This window comes from Leptosomus discolor, chromosome 4, assembly GCF_034619465.1.
Source record: "Leptosomus discolor isolate bLepDis1 chromosome 4, bLepDis1.hap2, whole genome shotgun sequence".
Taxonomy (NCBI): Eukaryota; Metazoa; Chordata; class Aves; order Leptosomiformes; family Leptosomidae; genus Leptosomus; species Leptosomus discolor.
The window spans coordinates 18033289-18054156 of NC_141394.1; the positions used below are offsets into that span (position 1 = coordinate 18033289).

The following is a 20868-nucleotide window of genomic DNA, read 5'->3' on the forward strand; positions in this document are numbered from 1 at the left end:
TATTGATGCTAAATTCATCCTTGAATTTTGCATATTAAAATAATGCATGAATACGAAGGTTCCATTAGGGCACAGTATTTAAGGAACCTACTGTGTGTAAGCACTTTGACACCATAAATATTAATTTCTCATGAAAACAAGTCTTCATAGATAATCAAAGGTCCAAGTACATGAAACGCCTATGAACATGCTCAACCATAAACACTTTGATATTTCCATTGCCTTTGAGGTCAAATATAAACATAGTGCTGAATGGGACAACAGCATTTGGAGAAAGATACTAACATGGTCATGGAGATTTGTCTCGATCTGGTATCGTGGCCTAATCTTGTCTGTAGTAAAGAACCTAAGACTACAGTCTGGTGGTGCCAAGTTCCTAAAAATATGGAGGGGAATTCTCCACAAAAGTCAGCCTTTGGATTGCTGTGCCACCCACTAGGTTTTAGTTATGAAGTCTCTACTGAATTCATCATCATATCGAGTCCCTTGATGATTCTCACAGTATTCCTGTAGGGATGACCTTTGTCTGGGCTTGAAAAATGTTTCTTGCCTTGCTGTGGGAGATCGTGTTCTGTTGGTCTCCTTCGCTACTGCTGTCCCCAGCTCTGAAGGTAACATACAAAGCCAGAGCGGCCCTTCTGAGCTGGAGCTGATACAGTACTTCTTGGTAAGAGGTCCTCAGCAAAATTACCCAATAGAACTTTGTGAAAAGTACTTCTGCAAGCCTGGATTACTGTGGTTTTTGCTGTAAAACAGAGTTATACTGGTTCTGCAGATTTTGGATGTTTCTAAAGTTGTGGCACCCTGTGATTTGCCTTTGCTGACTGAAGAAACATATCACTATTCCTAAGCTGGTCATCACCCCTTCATCAGCATAATTCATTTCCATAGTAAGAAACTGTTGTAAAGAAATTTGGCTACAAGTGTTCCAGCCGAGTTTATAGGTTCACAGGCCAACCCAAGCAGCAATTAATTTAAAAGAAGATGTGATCATTTCCTATCTTTTATGAGCATTAAATAATACATTTTTTTCTTTTGGACAAAAAATATTTGATGTGTCAAATGACTAGAATAAGAGCTGATAGTATCTATGGTATTTTAAAGTATTAATACCTTTTACAAATAAGAAAATCACAAAGTGTTAGAAAAGAATAACAGGTATGGCATTTTAAAAGCTGTTTTTTCTTTGTAACTGTAAGTCTAGAGTTTCAGAGAGAAAACACTAATAAAAATTAGTCAGTCATCATTATGATGTCATTCTCATAATTTCCCTTGAAGTAAACTAGCAAGTACAAATAATATTTGTAATGTCTGACATCATCTATGTAGCTTTCCATTGCTCAGACTTTGGGTTAAATTTAGTGATGTTTCCCATTTGTTAGAGAGAACACCTTCTGGGTGGAATGGATTCCATTAAGAAAATCTCTCTAAAGTTAAGCCACCTTTATAACTTGTTTGAAACCAAACCAAACAGGCCAGGAATGATCGGAGTACAGCAGTAGGAATTTGTCAAAAATGTGATCACCTGTAAGAACCAAAGTTTCAGTCCTGAGTCTAAGTGCTCACATGAAAAAAGGAACCATGCCCGTCAGTGATTCTTTCTTTAAAAAGGAATAAGCATCATCATAATTGTTTTACTCAGGAAACAATATTCCCTTCCATGTGAAATATGCCCATTTATCACAGTTCAACCTGCAAAGGCTTCTTGGAATCACTCAAACTTTAAAAACTGTTTCAGAATAGCCATGGACTCATTTTTTGTTGCTTCTGCTTTGAGATGTTAAGCATTAAAGGACATTTCTAAAAGTGATTCCTTGTTTTTAAGGTTTAACTTAAAGCAGCTAAAAAATGTATAGGAATCACAGAAAGGGCAATCAGTATTTCCTCAAAATTAGTCTCGGATTGACCACAAGCACTAACTCACATTTGAAATTCTTAGTCTTATATTTATGTTATTTAGAATACTGTCTATTAGGTGATATTCTATGCATATAGAATGGCCAGCCACTGCCTTTCATCTTCCTTTTTCTTTTCATTTGAAAGTTTTCTACAATTTTTCAAATGGTAATGCCATTATTGCTTTCTATTAGTGACAGGAGATATGTCAGTGCCACAATATTATCGCAATTCTATACAACAGCATATGCTAATAACACATGCAAAAGATGAGAAAGTTGGATTTCACAGGAAACAAGTCTTGTTCCACTTGTGGAATACATGGTCTTGCTTTTTCTGTCTCTTGCCCACTGTGCCCTTTCCTGGATCTAGGCCAATGATATCTGAGCCAGCTCTCCGCTCCCAGAAAGGAGCAAAGAAGCAGGAGAGATGGTAGTGAGACATGATCCCCATTGCCTTCGCCAAACCATCTGTGCTGTTCTGCTCCATGGAGTGACTGGCTCATCAGCATCTTTGTCCTTAACATACTTTTGATCTAGACAAATATGTTACAATTGAGTTCATTTTTAATGAAATTATCAACTGGAATTATATCTTTCATTTCTATTCATCTTTCAAAGATATGCAGTACACAGATGATTTGGACCAATTTAATCCTAAGATCTCTGATAACTTTTTCAGATAATACATTGCATTACTTAATATAAACTTGAAATTTAAGAAAATATTATTCATTAGTCCTGATTTTTTTTGTTGTTGTTGGAAGACTTGGGCAGCTTTTTAAATGGTGTCGTTATTTACACATGATGACTTCTACATTTGAATGGACATTACCTAAATGTGACAGTTATTCAGATTCAAAGTGGAGAAAATGACTAGAGTTGTCAGTGCTGTGATACACTGATTCATTATTCCTCGATAAATGCCAAAACTTTCTATTACTCTTCCTCGCGAAAAAAACAAGGAGTAAGGAATTCAGCCACTTACAATCTATACTTAAGTACTGAATGGAACATTTCCTGAAAGAAAAGTAGCTAACATAAACATAATTTCATCTTTAGAAATGTGAGGTATGTAATAATTAGCAGAGCCTCACTGAGCTACAAAAACCATATTCCCTTAGGAGAAAAAGAACAACTACTGAAAAAAGTGACAGGCTATACACAAGTATTTATATCTGAAGAATACAAATACAACTACTTAAACGTATTTAAAAAGTGGTAAAATAACTTCCTCTACAAATTCATAAACTCACAAATGTTTCCTTGCAATTGTTCTTGGAACTGACAGAGGAAAATCTCCCAGGGACACACAAAATGTAGTAAGTGTAATATGAAAATTGCCCTTTCTCATATGATGATTAAAACAAAACAGATATTCTCCAGAAATCCAGGAGGTTCCCTTATTCTCTGCTCATATGGGCTCTTCCCACAGTCTCACTGCAAGGACTTACAACCTTCGTCAGAGCTGACTGTATGGAAGGAATGTGGACTCAAACATTTGAAGGCATGCCACAGAACCTCAGCAATCCAGTCTCTTCCTAATTACAACTAATATTTCATTATGTTGTGGAATTTTCAGCTATGTAGATGTGTGCACACATCTTAGTATGTAGTGTGGCCAATGCTTGCAACTACATTACAAGCCCTGCAAAGTGTAAGAGCTGTATTGAAAGCTGAAATTAGTAGAATAAAACATTGCAGTAGGTTTTCAGCTTTTTTGATTTGAAACTTTTAGACTTCATGATTGCAAGAAGAAATTTGAGAACACAAATCAAGCTAAAAAGTGAGGAGGCAGTGAATTTCCACTCCCCCTGTTTCCAAATGGATTTTTAAAGCATGTGGCTTTTAAGCCAATTTCATGATTTTGGAGTCTGCCTCATGAGTGTCTGAATGGACAGGATTGAAGGTACTTTATATGGCTTATTTAAAAATAACATCTTAACCCAAGCTATAAATCATGATAAGTATTTAATGCCTTATGTATATAATAAATATTCAAGTCTAAGTATCTGGTTACAGCAGTGATTAAGAGTTCTGAAAATCAACCCCTTAAAAGACGCTCTTCAGTGGAAATGCTGTTAGTGGTGAGGCTTCTTTCACACCCTTCTAAGCATAGGTACAGTTCACAGCCATTAAGTCAACAGCATGACAGCACCTGTTATTTCTCAAGTGTTGTGCACATCTATACACTTGCAAATCTCATTTGAATATTGGGGTTTGAGAAATTAAAAAAATTCTTAAGAGAGAGGAGCCAGCCTGATAGGAAGCTCTGTGCCTTACAGTGGTTAAAGCAACTGGATGGGTTTCATAGTGGGAAGAGGGACAGAAGGCTAAGAAAGGTATCTCAGGGGAGGCTACCTCTAGATTAAGGTTTTGATGAGAAATTCATTGAGTTGAGGAAGAACCACCTCTGGCTGGATAGCCACAGTCAGAAGGAATGAATCTGAACTACAGGTACAGATTACTGCAGACTTTTTCAAATCCTATTACATCTGCAACAATACAGGCAGGGGACTGACTGGCTGGGGACAGCTCTGCTGAAAGGGACTTTGGGGCCTTGGTAGACAGCAAACTGGACATGAGCCAGCAGCATACCCTGACAGCAGAGGAGACCAAGAGCATACTGGGCGGTATGAACAAGAGCACAGCCAGCAGAGCAAGTGATCATCCTTCCTTGACTCTGCACTCACAAGGCTGCATCTAGAATACTGTGTCTGGTTTTACAGGCCCCCTCAGTACCAGAATGGTATCGATACACCAGAGTGAGTTCAGTGAAGGGTGGTTGGGGACTGGAGCACTTGCCCTGTGCAGAGAGGCCAAAAGAGTGGGACTTGTTCAACCTGGAGAATAGAAGGCTTCGGGAGCTTGTTCAGCAAGTGAGGCAGTTAAATATGGCAATGAATATATAGAATTAAATCACTAATGCTAGTCTAGGATTTTTGGCAAAACATTACTGCGGCACTTAAATGTTGGAAAATCCTAATTGGTAAAAAAATAAGTTACACATCCCATGTAAAGGTCTAACTTATCAAGTTATTGGTTATGTTGTTATGGACTTTCTCTCATTTTCTTTCTTTGTTTTTACTAGAATTTCTAGTCCTGACCTGAGAAGGTTTCCAAACAACAGTTTCTGTAAAATTGGAAGGGGAATTCTGCACTCGATTCGTAGCAGGGACTACAATCTGTAATTTGCATATCCTGAATAACTTCCCTGATCATCTATATAGAGCAATGATTCTCTTTTACCAAACAATATTTAATTACACACAGGAGCACAGCAGGTCTCCTTATGAGCAAGTACCATTAACTTTATATGTGCCTTTGGAGCTGCTTCTCTGAATTTCATCTGTCTTATTGTATATTGCGTCCAATATTTTACAACTGTCCCTGGAAGCATATCTTGACAACCCTTAGTCACTGTTGATAGCCTTGGAAGTGCTTACTATTGCATCCCGCCCTGATATAAAGCAGACTACGTGTGAGTCTGATAGCCTAAATGAGTTCCCAAGTCACCTAACTTTGCATCATATTCAGAGTTTCACATAAAGGATGATTTTGAGAAGTCTTGGTTCTGCTCCACACAGAAATGAAAGAAGCAAACATTAACAATAGGATATTTCCAGACAAGGAATCTGAAACAAAGATTACAGGTGATAGTTGTATAGACTACAACACCAGCAGAGTTAGGACCTACCTGCACCGAGTTTTATTGACATATGACCTGATTCCCTATCAGGAAAGCTACATGGCTACTGTAATTTTAGTAAACAATTGGATAATAAATTATAATAGTAGGAAAGCTACAGGTGAATCCTTCATCAATTGGTGTTGAATCAAAACTATCAAAGCAGCAGTATGTAACAGACAAGTGATTATGTTGCTCAAATGTCATTCCTTTTTGTGTGACAATTTGTTAAACTTTTTCATCAAAGAAAAAAAAGAGAATGAAAAGGCAATATTGCCTTCTCTGAAATGTATTACTTCACCTGTTTCTGCCACGTCTTATTCTTTTGAAAGTAAATATGTATTTTTACATGTCACCAAACAAAACCTCTTTTCAACATTATTTAATCCAATTGTGCCTTGGTGAACTCCTGAGGATGCTGCTCAGTTATACAGGGACAGTGTTCATTCTCCAAAGTACTTCAAACCCTCTTTTACATACTGCTTAATACCTGCTTTTTTATAGTTGGATAGCTACTCGGAGTTTTTGCTGATGCTTCTTAAATATTTTTCAGGACAAAATAGAATAAGGTGAGAGAGCTCTTTGTGTGTTTAAAGATTCTTCCTGAAGTATGTTATCCTGAATTTAGTGTGCCATTTCATTACCCAGATTTAGAAAATTTCTCTAGATTTCCTATCAATGTACTTCAATCTTGCATCACCAGCAAATTCTGCCACTTAGTTAGCATGAACTCTTCAAAGTAATGGCTGATTTTCTGGAAGCAATACTAGATTACACATTTTAAAATTATTTTTAAGATATCAATGATTTATTTCGTCTATTTGTTTTTCACCTCCTAATTTCGCAGTAGACTAGAGGTATGTTACAGAGGCACTGATACAGAGCAGTTCTTCCCTGAGAGCAGTCTGAAACACAATAGGGTTTTTCTTAATTTTATGACGAGCAATCTCTCATATTACTTTTTTCAGAGACATTGTATAAAAACTTCTAGAAATGTAAACTATTTTTTCTTCATTATCTTACGAATTCTTTGACAGAATTCTGTTTGTGGCTGCAAATTAACACTTACACAAGATGCTTTTTTTGACCTAATTTTACAATTCTCTTAGTTTTTCTCATGTAGGGTTTTTCTAGGTTCTCACTTCTCTATAATGTGCAAGATGACCTTCAGAGCCCTTTTACAGCCAGACTCACAGATAACAGTTAAATTGTGAAAAAAAAAAAACAACCCCACAAAAAAACCCCTGAAGTACAACTTCATTATCTCGACTACTCCAATTTTCAGTTCCTTTAGAGCACTTATTTTTAGTGCAATATATGCTGGTGCTTTCCATCACTTCTTTTTTCCCTCTCTTTTTATTTTTCTCAGCCTACAGGTGGAGAAACAGAAAATGTTAACCACGAACTATAGGGTGTGTCTTTCCCAGTCTCTCTTATGCAAAGAAATCAAGCATCTCTCTTGCTTTTATACTCTATAAGTCTAGCTAAGCGGCCTCCGCCAAAGACCATCACCTAGCTTGAGGAAGTTCTTTTATCACAATGTGTTAAAAAATTCTCTGTATTTTCCCCTATTTGTTCTTTAAATTTCCTCTGAACCTCCAGAATGTTGTTTTACCATAAATGTTTATGGGAAACTCCTATTTACTTTGCCAGTGAAACAATGGCAGGATATAACCCTTACTCTGGTGTTCTGAATTTATATTCTGCTCTATTAGTGTCACTTGAGTTGGATTTCCATTTTATTATAGGATTATTATTTTTGGGGGGGCCTGAACATTCTCTCATACCTTGCTATATTTCTCACCTTCTTGTTTCCTAATTGTTCCAGTATATACATACTTGCTCTGAGTCTAATAAGGTACTTTTAAAGAACCTCCATGCTGCTTCTATGGATTTTAATTTCCTAACTTTCCCCTTCAGGCTATTTCTAACTTCCTCAATATAAAAATCTTCCTTTTTTGAAAAGTACGGTAATATTATTACCTCATGGTAGGATCCCATGGGAGGATGTTGAACTTAATTATATTATGGTCACTTTTATTTAGTGGCTCAACCACATTAACTTCCTGAATCAACTCATATATTTCACTCAAGACGTGCATCAAGACTAGATTCGCCCTCTCAGTATTCCAGAATTCTTGTAACAGATGATTGCCTTTGGTGTCCACACACTTTTCCAGTATTATACTGAGAGGGCTTAAAAATACATGTCTGTGATACACATGAAAAAGTCACCAGGAAATACTTGTTTATTCGATGCACTTTTAAGAGTGCCTAAAGTCTAAAGGGCTTGTCAGTGAAACCACATGGGGTTTTCTAAACTGAAATACTCCTCTGTGCATGAATCAAACTGTGTATCTGGGAGGTCAGTTACACACCTAACTCTCCGTGTGTTGAAATTCATGTTGGCGCAGCATGAATTCTTGCAGGTTAAATATCCTATGGTTATTTCAAATCAGCAAATGCAAATCAGTGGTTCTCCCATGGCTTGAGAGCCTAAGTCCATTGAAACAGCAGTTGGTTCCTGACATTATGAAAAAGAAACCCTGAAACCCAAACTGTAAATTAATGATTTTGTGACCTGTAGTAAATAGAAATTGTGTGAAAGTACATTATGATGTACAGTAATGTACCTCGAGTAATCAGTAGTCATTAGGCTAACATTCAGCTGAAAACAAACTTTAGTAATGAACTATATAGTGGTTTTGGAAAACAGATTGAAATATGGTTTGTCTTTGAACTAGATCCACTGCTTCTCTGAACTTATAAACATGACTTTGAAAGAATGTACACTGTTTTCCTGATTAGAAGTCCCTTTTCTTTTTTTTTTTTTCCATTACTCACTTATTTCAATCCCAATTTTAAAATCTAGCTCATTAGAAAAGCATTCTCAGTAACAGAAGTTGAAACAAATAGTCATGTGTATCCTCGTTCAGCACAGTGCAAGACAGCTATTACTATTGCATGTTATAAGAATACTAATATTTGTCTGTACTAGACAAAACTTCTTTATTATTTTAAATCCCAAAGTGATTACTCTTAAATCTAACTTTTTCTTAAATTTGCCAAGTGAGAAATATTTGCTTCATTAATGTTATAATTTGTGGTTCACATTTCACAAGAAAGTTAAAAATAATTTCTGAAATAGTGTGTCTTGCTGACATAAACACAGTTAACTTATATTTTTGCAGTTTCCAGGACTGTTTCACTTGTATAAAGCAGTAAAAGTATTCTGCTCTTTCCATTTTTCTTGTACTATAAGAACCCAAAAAGCAGGAATTTGTTTAGCTCATTGGCTCCATTTATCCTGAGCCAAGACCATGATCTTGGAAACCCTTTAACTTGGCTGAATCCAGTACAAAGTTCTTTGCAAAAAGCCAGTGCAATTAGAACAACACAATGTATGTTCAGTCTCAAAATTAAGACGACAAAGTTTCAAACAGCTTGAACTGAAACACAGAGTATCATGGATGCAGACCTTTAACCAGTTAAACACAAATCCTAATTCCACTAGTTTTTGATCAAATGAAGAATTATGTACTTGAGGACAGCATTAAGAAAACACTATTCTACCTTTTGGCAAATGGGCAGAATTAACACAGAAAACAAGGAAACATAATGGAAGAAGTGTAAGTTTTATGCAGTCCAGCCTCAGAAGTGTCTCTAAATACTCCAGACAGTGATACTATAATACAAGCAATACCCTTTGCACTTTTTATTTTATAACCAGTTACTATTAAGTGATAATACAGGTTTGCTAACCAATTTGGTACACTGCAGTCTGCTTTGAAACCTGGTGCTTCATTTCTGAAGCTGTTTTTTCCCCCAAACCTCTCCTTCACTGCATATCGAGTACATCAAACACACAAATAAGATATTATCTTCATTTTCTATGAAAACATCTGTAATTGGTGTTTTGATGAATTACAGCACTTAAGGAAATCAAAGAAATCAAATTCAGTACTGAGGATTCTAGTTCATTACGTCTCACTTCACCTTCTAAATCATTCACTGCTTGTTGAAGGTACATTTTTGTTTTATTCAACACAGGTAGGAATTCTCAGGCCTTATTAAAAGATAATTTTAGCAGTGCTCAGATTGAGAGAAGAGTACTAGTTTCCTTCACGCATTTTGTTTGGGTTTTTTTTTTTTTGACCATTCATTTAAACTGATTTCAGAAGTTACTAGTTAGTAAGTAGCCAATTAACTTCATTTCCCTTAGTCATTTACCACTGTTTTTTCCATAGAATACTTACTCCTGGAAGTTGAAATATTTATGCAGATAGTAAAATATAATAAAATTTATACACATTGATAAAATGTATACAAATTTTATACAACTATGTTCCTTTTGTTCTTGTGCCACATACATATTTAACATACTATTTCAAAAGTGAAATTACTAAAAGGTCTCTATAATTTGTAAGAAGTGCAAAATGTTGCAAGTTGCAAAATACTGACTCATTAAACTACAGCAAAACCACAGTTTTAAACGCTTCTGCTTCAAGAACTGAAATGGCTTTCAAATTAAGTAATTGATTACACATTTTTTTACCAAGCATTTGTAAATAAAGGGTTTGGTCCAATTTTATCTGTGGCCTTCCCAGACCCACAGGCCTTTGGAGAAACATGGATACTGTTCTGTGTAATAGTTTTGATTTGTCCAGTGAGAGGCAACCCAGCGGAGGGGGTAAAACCTGTCAGAGACTCGTTTCTGTTAGGCAGTTCTCTAATATTCTCTACATTTGGATTTGTCTATTACTTCAAACTTTTGACATGACATTTAGAACTTCACCGTATTTGCCAGGGCTGTGATCTGTTAGTAAGTGTAGGGGCAAATTTGAGTAATCTCATAGGTGGCTTGTTAAGTTTTATTTGATCTTACTGACTGACTTACAGATGCACACACATGCATGTTAGATGAGACCACTGACTTCTTGCTCTTTCCCTCAAAAAGTCACTGTAGCATTAGCGTCCTGATAATACTGTCCTGCCATATCCTGTCAGGCAATTATCAGGGAGGAAAATAGCAGTAATGGAAGCTGCCAACATTTTGCATTGGTTTTCTTCTAATCTGAAATTCTATTTATTTACCTAGATCTCTAGTGTTCAAGGTTTAGTGCATGCCTGAAAGCACCTAAATATCATCCGATACTTGATAAGGAGAGTCAACAGCTCTTAGTCACATCTTCAACTAGGCAGTACAGTATTATTTTACATTCATTAGTCACAATTAAGCATTCAATTTGTAATGGACAGGGATGTGTTTTCTTTAAGGAAGAGCTTGAAATGACGTCCTGAGAGGAGCTAACTTCCTTCTAATGTGGTTCCTCATGAAAACTGATTACACTTCCGAAAACTGATATGGATGTTTCAAGTTTAAGTAAATACTTATGTAGTTAGATATAAAAAAAATTCTCTTCTCCTTCACACACAGTGTGATGCAGATCCATTTATCTGCTAGCACTTCTGGTAAGTTGTCTCTGGGCTGGTACAGTGATTGAGAATCTAGCTGATGGAGATTCACAGAATTTTTAGGAATGTCAAAAATATAAAAGTTTTTTGTGATTTAATCCCACTTTTATTTCTTTTCAAGGCATTCAGTTAGCATAAAAATAATGATTATTACATAAATTAAAGTTGTTGCAATTCAGCTGTAGGGATTACGATTCAATGCCAGTGAAGATAGATCAAGGTTTTAAAAAGTATCTGCTGTAAATTAAAAACAAATGGTTGAAAGTATTTTGCAGACCTCTCTCCCACAGATTGTATATTCCATTTTCCAAATTGAATCTAAGAGAGAATATTACTTTATTGAGATTTATGGAATAATTTCTTTTAAAATTCCAGCAATATGAGAATGCAGGCAGACACTGACAGCGAACAAAAATAAGTGTCAGCTACTAAGTGGTTTCATCTTTTGGAGGGTTTTTTTTTTTGGTAATGGGAAAAATTAGTTCTGACTGTTTTTTAAAACTAACATTATATATAAACCATTAAATTAGGGACAGATCATTTGTCCAATTTTAACTGCAAAGGGGATAACATGGGTGGAAAACATGATAATATACCAGTGCTCCATTGGAGGAAGTGTTCCTCCCGCAATCCAACTTGCTGATCCTGTCTAAGGAATAGGACTTAAGAGCTTGTGAGAAAATGTGTGTAATAGGATATAGAGGAAAATTGTTCTGTGGCATCTGGAGGAAGTATATATAGGAATAGCAGTTGGGCTGTATTAACTGTGAAAGTATATATGTTAGTCAGTTGTTAATCTCTTTCAAGACAAAGACATGACCCATTTTCTGTATGGCATAGTACAAGGGATATAACACCAGAGGAAATCATATAGCTGTGATGGACAGGAAAGAAGTCTCAAGGACTTGGTACTGTTTTTGAGAGCTCCAGTACTTCATGGGTTCCCTGAAGTATTCTAGGACCTCACTACAGATTTTGGGGTGTCCAAGAGCTTAAAGGGATGATGAATCTTGGAGCCTTAGTGGACTGTTAAATCTCCTCCCATTAAAGAAAAACATGTGGTTGAAACTGTGTTGGCTAAAAACCATGGAATTTTCTGCGTAACTTTATTCCTTCTTTGCCATTTTGTATTGGATATCATGATCTGCCTGTTATATTTCAGCCAACGCAATAATTTCCTTGTAATTAGATAATTACCATGTTATTCATTGGTTTTGATCACTTCTAAATTCAGCTTTTGGTTTTAACAAATGCAATTTCAGAAGACGATGGATTTTTACATTTTTAAAACCGCTAAATGTTCAAAAAGGATTTGTACACATAACAAAATTAAAGTAGGGATTATCTAGCACTGTGTGTGGGATACAGCTATAATCTATATAGCGCATGGAAAAGAAACTGGCATTCACAATTGCACTGCACACATCTCAGTAATAACAGGGTATGAGGCATACAATTTCATGGAACACCCACAATGAAAATTATTCTTTCCAAACAGAGAATTGTTTTGGAATAAGTTAGGTTAATTGGCACCATGGGATTCCTCTCAAGGAAACACAGAACATTAAAATCTACACATGTGCATGTAAAATGATAAACTATTATCTTCTTTCCCCTCTCAGCTCCTCAAATCTAAGACACACTACCCAAAATCAACAGAAACGATTATGTTTTGTTGATTCAAATTTCCTTAGAATAAACTGGCAATTCTTCATCTGGTCAGCTTACAACCCGAGAGTCACTGCACTGTTCCACAGTTGCTAGCTTGGGTATGGTTATCTAGTGCAGTCTCTCACACAAAAAGAGAGGTCTCTAGAGCTTTTGGCGCATGCTTTTCAGAATTTTAAGAATCTTTATTTTCTGTGCAAGCAACAGAGCTATATGGTGGTAAGATACAGCCGCTTTTGAAGGATTATTGTGTCCCTATTAGGATTAGAACCAAAAGCTGCAAATGGCTAATTGGAAATCCAGGCACATTTCACTGTCATTATATAGTCCTCAGTTGAAACACTAATTGCATTTTACAGTTTCTGAATACAGTTGAAGTATATTAAGTAAGTCCTCACAGAAGTATTATCGCCCTCTCAAAAATCATATAGAAATTATAACTAATAGAGAAAAAAATCTTCCTTTTCATGAAGAAGGCTGAATTCTCATTAAGGCTGTTGTGCTGTGTGCATTGTGTCTATTTCATTAACATTTAAGGTCATTATAAACAAGGACATTCTACTTGGTTTAACTTTAAACCTGTACTTTCACATTTGGCCATCTGCACACCTTAACCATTATTTCTTTCCTAGTTTTCTGCCCCAATTATGTCAAGACATTTAAAACCAATTAATTGTGATTCCTAGTGGGCAAGTCACGGGTGAGGTGTAGCCTCGGAAATGACGTCTGTTGTGCTACATGTCTAACTGAAGCTTTTCTGACCTCTTGAACGAGTGAGAAATCCCCATGTCCTGTGACGCCACACGACTTCACAGGTAAGTCCTGTGCTGAAGAATAGTCTCCACTTCCCCCTCTGCAGTCTTCAGTGGAAAGCTGAGGTGTGTGCTGGTTGCTTTGTCATTTTTGTAACCACACAGACAACGTAGCATTTCAGCGTTTCACCAAAGATATCCTAAAGTCTCCCCTTTCATACTCTGAAAGAGGAGTTCCAGGACAGCAAAGAATACCCCAAAACATACCGCTGTTATATGCCAATAATTTTATTTCCCTTGCCACTCTGCTAGGGCCTATGCACATGCACTTACCATTTAATTAGCCTTAGTTAGAAGTACAGGAGCAAGACAGCAAATAGAATTTGTACTCAGCATTGGTGGAATTAATTGCAGAATGAAACGAAAATGAAATCTTACACTGTTCATAGAATCACAGAATGTTTTGGGTTGGAAGGGACCTTAAAGATCCTCTAGTTCCAACCCCCCTGCCATGGGCAGGGACACCTCCCACTAGATCAGGTTGCTCGAAGCCCCATCCAACCTGGCCTTGAACACTGCCAGGGAGGGGGCAGCCACAGCTTCTCTGGGCAACCTGTGCCAGTGCCTCACCACCCTCACAGTAAAGATTTTCTTCCTAATACCTAATCTAAATCTCCCCTCTTTCAGTTTGAAACTTTCACCCCTTGTCCTATCACGACACTCCCTGATAAGGAGTCCTTTCCCACCTTTCGCACAGGCCCCCTTTAAGTACTAGAAAGCCGTGAGAACGTCTCCCCGGAGCCTTCTCTTCTCCAGGCTAAACAACCCCAGCTCTCTCAGCCTGTCCTCATAGGGGAGGTCCTCCAGCCCCATGATCATCTTCATGGCCCTTAGTAGGATATATGTAATATTTCATATTCTATACTCTAACAATGTTATTTTAGAGGACTAACCCTATTCTTCACAGACAGATGAGAGCTTGGTCTGGTAGAACAGAGGGTTTACTCTCCAGAGTTTTCATAGACAATGTTTCTTAGTAACTCTGAAGAGTTGCAGGCCCATTAGGTTAAAGAACGAAGATGGGGTCTCCCAATTCTCTTTCCAGTCCTAAAGCCTGGAAGAGAAGTACATCCTTCCACTGCTCCCCTTTCTCTCCATGCATCAAAATAATCCTCTGTTCGGGAGTCATTGGTCACAAATTTAGTAGCCACCATAAGTTTGGCTTTTTAGGGAGCAGAGAGCAGAAGATGGCCTTTGCCAAGCCAAGTGCATAAACTAGTGTTTAGTGGAGGAGAGCCTAGCTTGCTCTGTGATGTCAAGGCAAAGAAGTCCAAGAAAGGTCCATTGATTTCACTGTCATCCACATAAGAATTCAGAGGAAAGTAATTGATTGAAATTACTGGACTTAGATGGAAGGATTAGCATGAATCGTGGGTCTTTTGTCAGTAACATAAACCCTGTGGGTATTGATGGACAGTGTATGTATTAACTTAGGTCTGTACATCAACATGATTCCAAACTAAATGTCCATATCCACTGTCAGGAAGATGTGAGATGTTTCGTCAGTGATAGAACTGAGCGTACAATTCAGCAAATGACACAAACAATCTGATTCTATTCACACACTAAGTTTTAAATTGATTTTATCGCTGCTTTATTGTAGTTTTCTGTAACAGCACTCCTCAGTGCAAAGGCTGCACAACCCATTACAAGCTCCTTGAAATACACTGCACCAATGCTGGAGGTAGTGGTATTGTTTTCACTTTTTTTATTTGTATTTTATATTGAATGATCTGAGTACTATGTATTCATGTGATTAAATGTTATGTTGTGATACAAACATGAAGGCATAGTAGAAGTTTCACTACTAATCCTGCATTCCTGCAAAAAGGTGCCTATGGTGACAAGGTGCTCATGTGATCCTGAGAAACTCTGGAATAACTGGCTCATAGCAGCATAGTTAGCATATTTAATACCCGACAGTCTACTTTCATAGTCTGATACTGAATATAAGAATTGCTGTGTTCCACAGCACTCTTCATAGAAGATTCCTACCTGAATCACTGAATCACTCATGAATAAGACTTTGCAAGACTGAAAGGTGCTGTCATATAAAAACTAACCAACATACAGTAAGGAATATATCCAACTTTTAACTCTTCTTCAGACTATTGGAAATTTGCTGAGCATACACTTAGCATAATTGTCAGATATTTCTATATTTTTTTCACTGCAAAGAAAATCGGATGTTAAAATATTTACGAGGAATTATATAGAAATACAGCATTTAAAAACCTTTGGGAATTAAAAAGAACATATAAACTAGTCTTACTGATTAATTTGAAAGATGAAATCATAAGGTGATTATGGCTTAGGATTTAGGGGAAGTTTCTGTTAAAATTTAAGTGTTTCTAACAAGGAAAACCATAGGCTTAGAGTAGAGAAGAAGGTGATGGAGGTCAAGGAGTCTAACTCATATATTCTTAACAGTGATCTCCAATAACATTTCATGGGAGATTTTTTGTCCCTTTTCCCTTCCCTTCCCTCCCCTGCCCTGCCCTTTCCTTCCTCAGAGGCCTTGCTTCTGAGTACCACAGTATTCCTATGAGATAGAATATTTTATTACTAGCTCCAAAAAAAAAAAAAATCTCTACACAAGTACAAGTGGTAATTCCATAAGCACAGTTTTAAGGATACCCATTTTGCAGGGGTTTCTACTCTAGGCACTGTGTGAGGCAAAGTGCAACAAAATACAGCCATTCTTGCTGGCTGCACAATTTATGACCCTATAGTCAGCAGATATACACCAGCGCTACACCAGAGCTTGGTCACAATCAAAAAAAGTAGCAATAAACTGAAAATAACTTGAGGATCAGAGATGACAAGCAACAGAACACAAAGCCCAACTGCAATTCCATACCTAAAAGGCTAATTCAGTTGGTGGATTTATATGTAGAAAACTACCATGTAACTACAGTGACTTGATTTTACCATTGGCAGTAGTAAGATGTAAACTTGGCTACTTTGTACAGTTCTGAGTTCCTTCACTTTAAAAGGATGTTAGGAAGTTGAATGATTGTAGGGAAGGACCGCAAAAATGATTTAAGGACTAACAGTTGCAGTCCTAGAGCTACTTAGCTTTTTGGAAAGTATTTTGAACGGTGATTACAGCATTTAACTCCCAAGAGAAGTGGTAGGCTCTTCCTTTTTTGTTGTTGCTAAATCACACCTTGATGCCTGCCCTTCTGAACAATATATTTTAGACCATTACATGTTTTTGGGCTTGGGAGACAAGAGAGTGACTGAAAATTGATGTAATAGGTTGTGCTACATTTTATGGTGGCTGCTACTAATCTAAAGGTTTCCAAATCTTAGGAAATAATACAGTTAATAAGGTAAAATACAGCCATGGGAGCAAGGAAATTTGAGGAACTGGTAGAGCATTCAGCATTTTTCTGTAAGTTAGATACAATCTTGAGTACAAGGTGACTCATTTTGCAATAATAACATATTCAGCACTGCTACATCTCCAGAAACCATTAAATTCAAGTATTTAGAATGTTTTGATCCTTTTTTTTTTTTTTCTGAATGCATTATGGAAGAAAATCATATTTGCCTGATACTTTTAAAGCATTTAATTATTTTGCCTAACTTTTTGACAAAATTCAGATACATCAGGACTATTTTTTCTTGATAATTCATTAATGTCTCCTTAAACACCAGTGAAATCAAAGTATTGCCATTATTAGTTCAACAGCTTCTCATTCAAACTTTCTGCCTCTCTACTACTTGGCAGTAGTTTAAAACAAAAGAAAACAATGGTAGTGAAAATCAGTCTGAAAGAAAAAAACGGGTACTAATATTTTCATTTAAAAATTGTCTTTGCTACATAACTTTCGAGGAACAACTGTAAAATGTTGCTTTGTAACTAACAACTCTCTTCACCACCACATAATGGAGCAGTAAATCACCAGAACAGGGAAGCAGACTTTTAGGATTTTTTTTTTTCTGGTAAATACTTATTCTTTTCAGCGTACTTTGTAATATCAGTGGGCACAGGTGATGAAATCCGTATTTTCTGCACTACAATGGGCTATATATTCCTAAGTAGCTGAGCCCAGGTGCATGTCCTAGATTCAAGTTACAGGCACATGTCTCATTCACATCCTTACTCAACTTTGGGGCAAGACTGAGGTGAACAGCATCCTTCTTTCCACCACGTTCTTGAGATAGGGAAGAGAAGGTTAAGGGTGCCAGGAAGGTCCTGGCCAAGTGCCCAGTGCATCCACACATACTACAATACTTATGTAGCCAGTGTGACATGCATAAAATACATTGGAGAGAGGTACAGATGGTGAATTAGCAACTTCTCATTAAGATCCATTCATGGCTTCCAACAACTAAGTTGAAAAATAGAAGATCAAAAAAGCATTCCTGGTAACTGTGCTGTCAGAGAGGATTAGAAATTGGGAGATGTGCAGAGAAAAAAGGCTCTTCAGAGCTTTTTTTTGCCTTTTTTTTTTTAATTTTCAGGAATCCTGCATCACATTTTCTCTTGAGTAGGGCCTCCAGGAAGCAGAAGCTACCATCATCCATTCATGGCATCTCTCTCTGTTATGAAATACTTCTACATGTGCTAGTTCCTTCTAAGACACTGTCAGCATATAAAACTACCACTTCTTCTCTTTCATTTGAACTCCTTTAAATCAAAATACGTAACTTTCGGCAACAATTTTCAAGCAGAGACCTCAATGACTTCAATGAACATTAAAAGGCAATGGCCCAATAAAACATATGTATCAGGTTGTACCACTCTTCTTACTTAATTTCCATTTATATCCACAGGCCTTCACAGGAGTGACTGACAAGAAGCAACTCCCGGTAATCCTATTTATGTGCTTAGATTATCAGGACCAGCGAGGAAGCCCTACAAGCTTGCTCACAGGAATGTTAGGAGCTCCAAATGAATTTCATCAACACAGGGACCATTTGTTCCATTAGAGAAACAAACCAGCATCTTTTTTAGGATCATGGCTGATTGCTATACAATGCAGTCTCTTCCTCTGTTTTTGTATATTGTTTTCCTCCTTATCTGACTGCCAGTGCTGTCATGAGCGAAATGATGTTAGGGAGATCGGAACTAAAGTCCAGGATTATTTTTATGAAGGAAATATGTCACTTCTGTTTCTTGGTTATATCAGCCTCAAGATATAACTCAAGTTTTAAGTATATTCTTTGGAAGATCACCATGCAGCTGATTTGCTGCTTTGTGATAATGTAACTATTTTATCGCTCCTAAATTTCCTCTTTACATTAGAAAAAGAAGAGGAAATCAACCACCACTATTTTACTCCATCTATCAACAGTAAACATATCTTTTTGGGATAGCTGTCCAAAACACTTTTCAGAGGCATTAATTTAAATTACCTTTCATTCAACCACAGCTGCATTATTGTAGATGATGTTTTTTTTTTTTTTTTTTTTTTTTTTTTTTTTTACTGGATACAACATATATCTATAAAAGTTAGAAAAAATATTTTTACTATTGTCACTAGTCAACAGAAACTGCTATTTTGAGATACTTGGGGAGAAGAGAGAAAATTTTTACACTTATTTTTAGGGAAAAAGATTTGTTTGCCTTTTCTTGCTACCGTTACTCCAAGGCTGGAAAAGAGGTGAACAGTTTTTGTTTACTTCAATGAAGAGTCTCTATGTTAATTCAAGAATAACATTATATGGATGATGTTATACAGGAATTGACTAGATATTTGGGTTAACATCTACGAATCTGTGCAAATGAACAGAGGACCAAAAAAAGGCAACATATTACCTTGCCAAAATACTTCACTGGAACATATGGGCCTAAGTTTGTTCAGGGACAACTAAAAATTCATTTATTTAATTTTACTTTTTCACTTACACTACTACATGAGAAGTATCAGGCACATCAAGGAAAATATACACATACAAACTCATCTACCTGACACTACAAGCATATTGCAGGTATGCACAGAGGACACATTCAGCAATTCTTGCACTTGGCATGTGGATGCAGTGTTTTAGATAGTGGGGCTTTTTTTAATTGCTGGTTCTACGCTGTCTGCACTGCCTGCTGGAAAATTGTCTATCCCCATAGTATTCTCCATTACTGATTTATAGTTTTAAAGTGTGTAACAGGTAAGTAATATCAAATACCCTTCAAGTAGTCTATTTTGATGGAATAATTGCTACTGTTGTCACAGTGATCTTGCATACTTGTGGATAAAGGACCATGGACAACGATTATAGGAATCAGACTGCAGGGGATAAACATAAAAATGTTTACGAACTCTTGTTTTAAAACTACCATTTGGATTATGTGGGGTTTACTTTATTCTATTTATATTTAGTATTTTATATAATGTACTCATTCCTCAAATTCTTTTCCATTTCTATTTAAGAGCTGGAGTATTGCTTCGAGGCACATTCCCCTTCTCCTTACCTGAGAAGTACATAAAGCCTCTGTTCTTGCCAGCCTGCATTAAACACTGCAATACAATTATCCTCAGTCACTGGACTGTTATCTCAGGGAATTGAATTAGAGTTTCTAGCTTAAAGAACATCAAATTATTTACACAAAATATTATAGTTGAAACAGATCCAGTTTACAGTATTATATGATGGTTAGGGAAGTAAAGACTAAAAAGATGATGTCACTGATTTAAAACAGAAGTAAAAATTGAATCTTAATCTGAGGGTAGCTGTTGAGAGTCTTATCGAGCAGGCTATTGCCTATTCAGAAGCATGTAAAATCAGTTTTCCATTTAGCCTTGCCTCTAAGTTCCAGCTGTATAAGCTTCCTTGACGAAGGTTTCTTTGAGACCAATAGCAGCTCTGAGGAAAGTTTCAGTGTCAGTTTTTCACAAGGATAAACAATCAGACTTTTTAGTTAAGAAATGTGAAACAGCCTTAGATTGATGTTTGGAAATACCCCTGATAAGTCCCTTCTGTTTTGGTATCTTGAACATAATGGTTATCTATAGAGGCAGGAAGAGAAGTGTTCAGGAAATCACAGAATCATATAAATTGGTTCTTTTCCTGAAAAAGGTGTAATATATTTCATTTCTCTATCTCTTTCAACCCAAACCAAAAATCTCTGAGATTTCCTCTAAGAAAAGACTATCTTAATTGGCTTATTACCCGTATAGCTGAAACGCAAAATAACTAGTTAGCATGTGCTATGCATTTTAAATCGATACAGTTTTGTCACAGTTATTATTTAAGATTAGTCTGTCAAGAGTATGTCAATATATCTTTCATCCATGAAGGCTTTATGATATATAGTCCTGACTGTTCTAGGCAAAACCTAATTACAATTTAAATTTGCTTTATGTATCTGGATTTTACTTGC

General features: G+C 36.5%; 1 protein-coding gene across 1 annotated transcript in view; it reads right to left on the bottom strand.

The window, feature by feature from the left end:
* Positions 1–20868, bottom strand: part of HHIP (hedgehog interacting protein) — a 74789-nt gene that overhangs the window by 37264 nt on the left and 16657 nt on the right. The gene's annotated exons all lie outside the window — the stretch shown is intronic.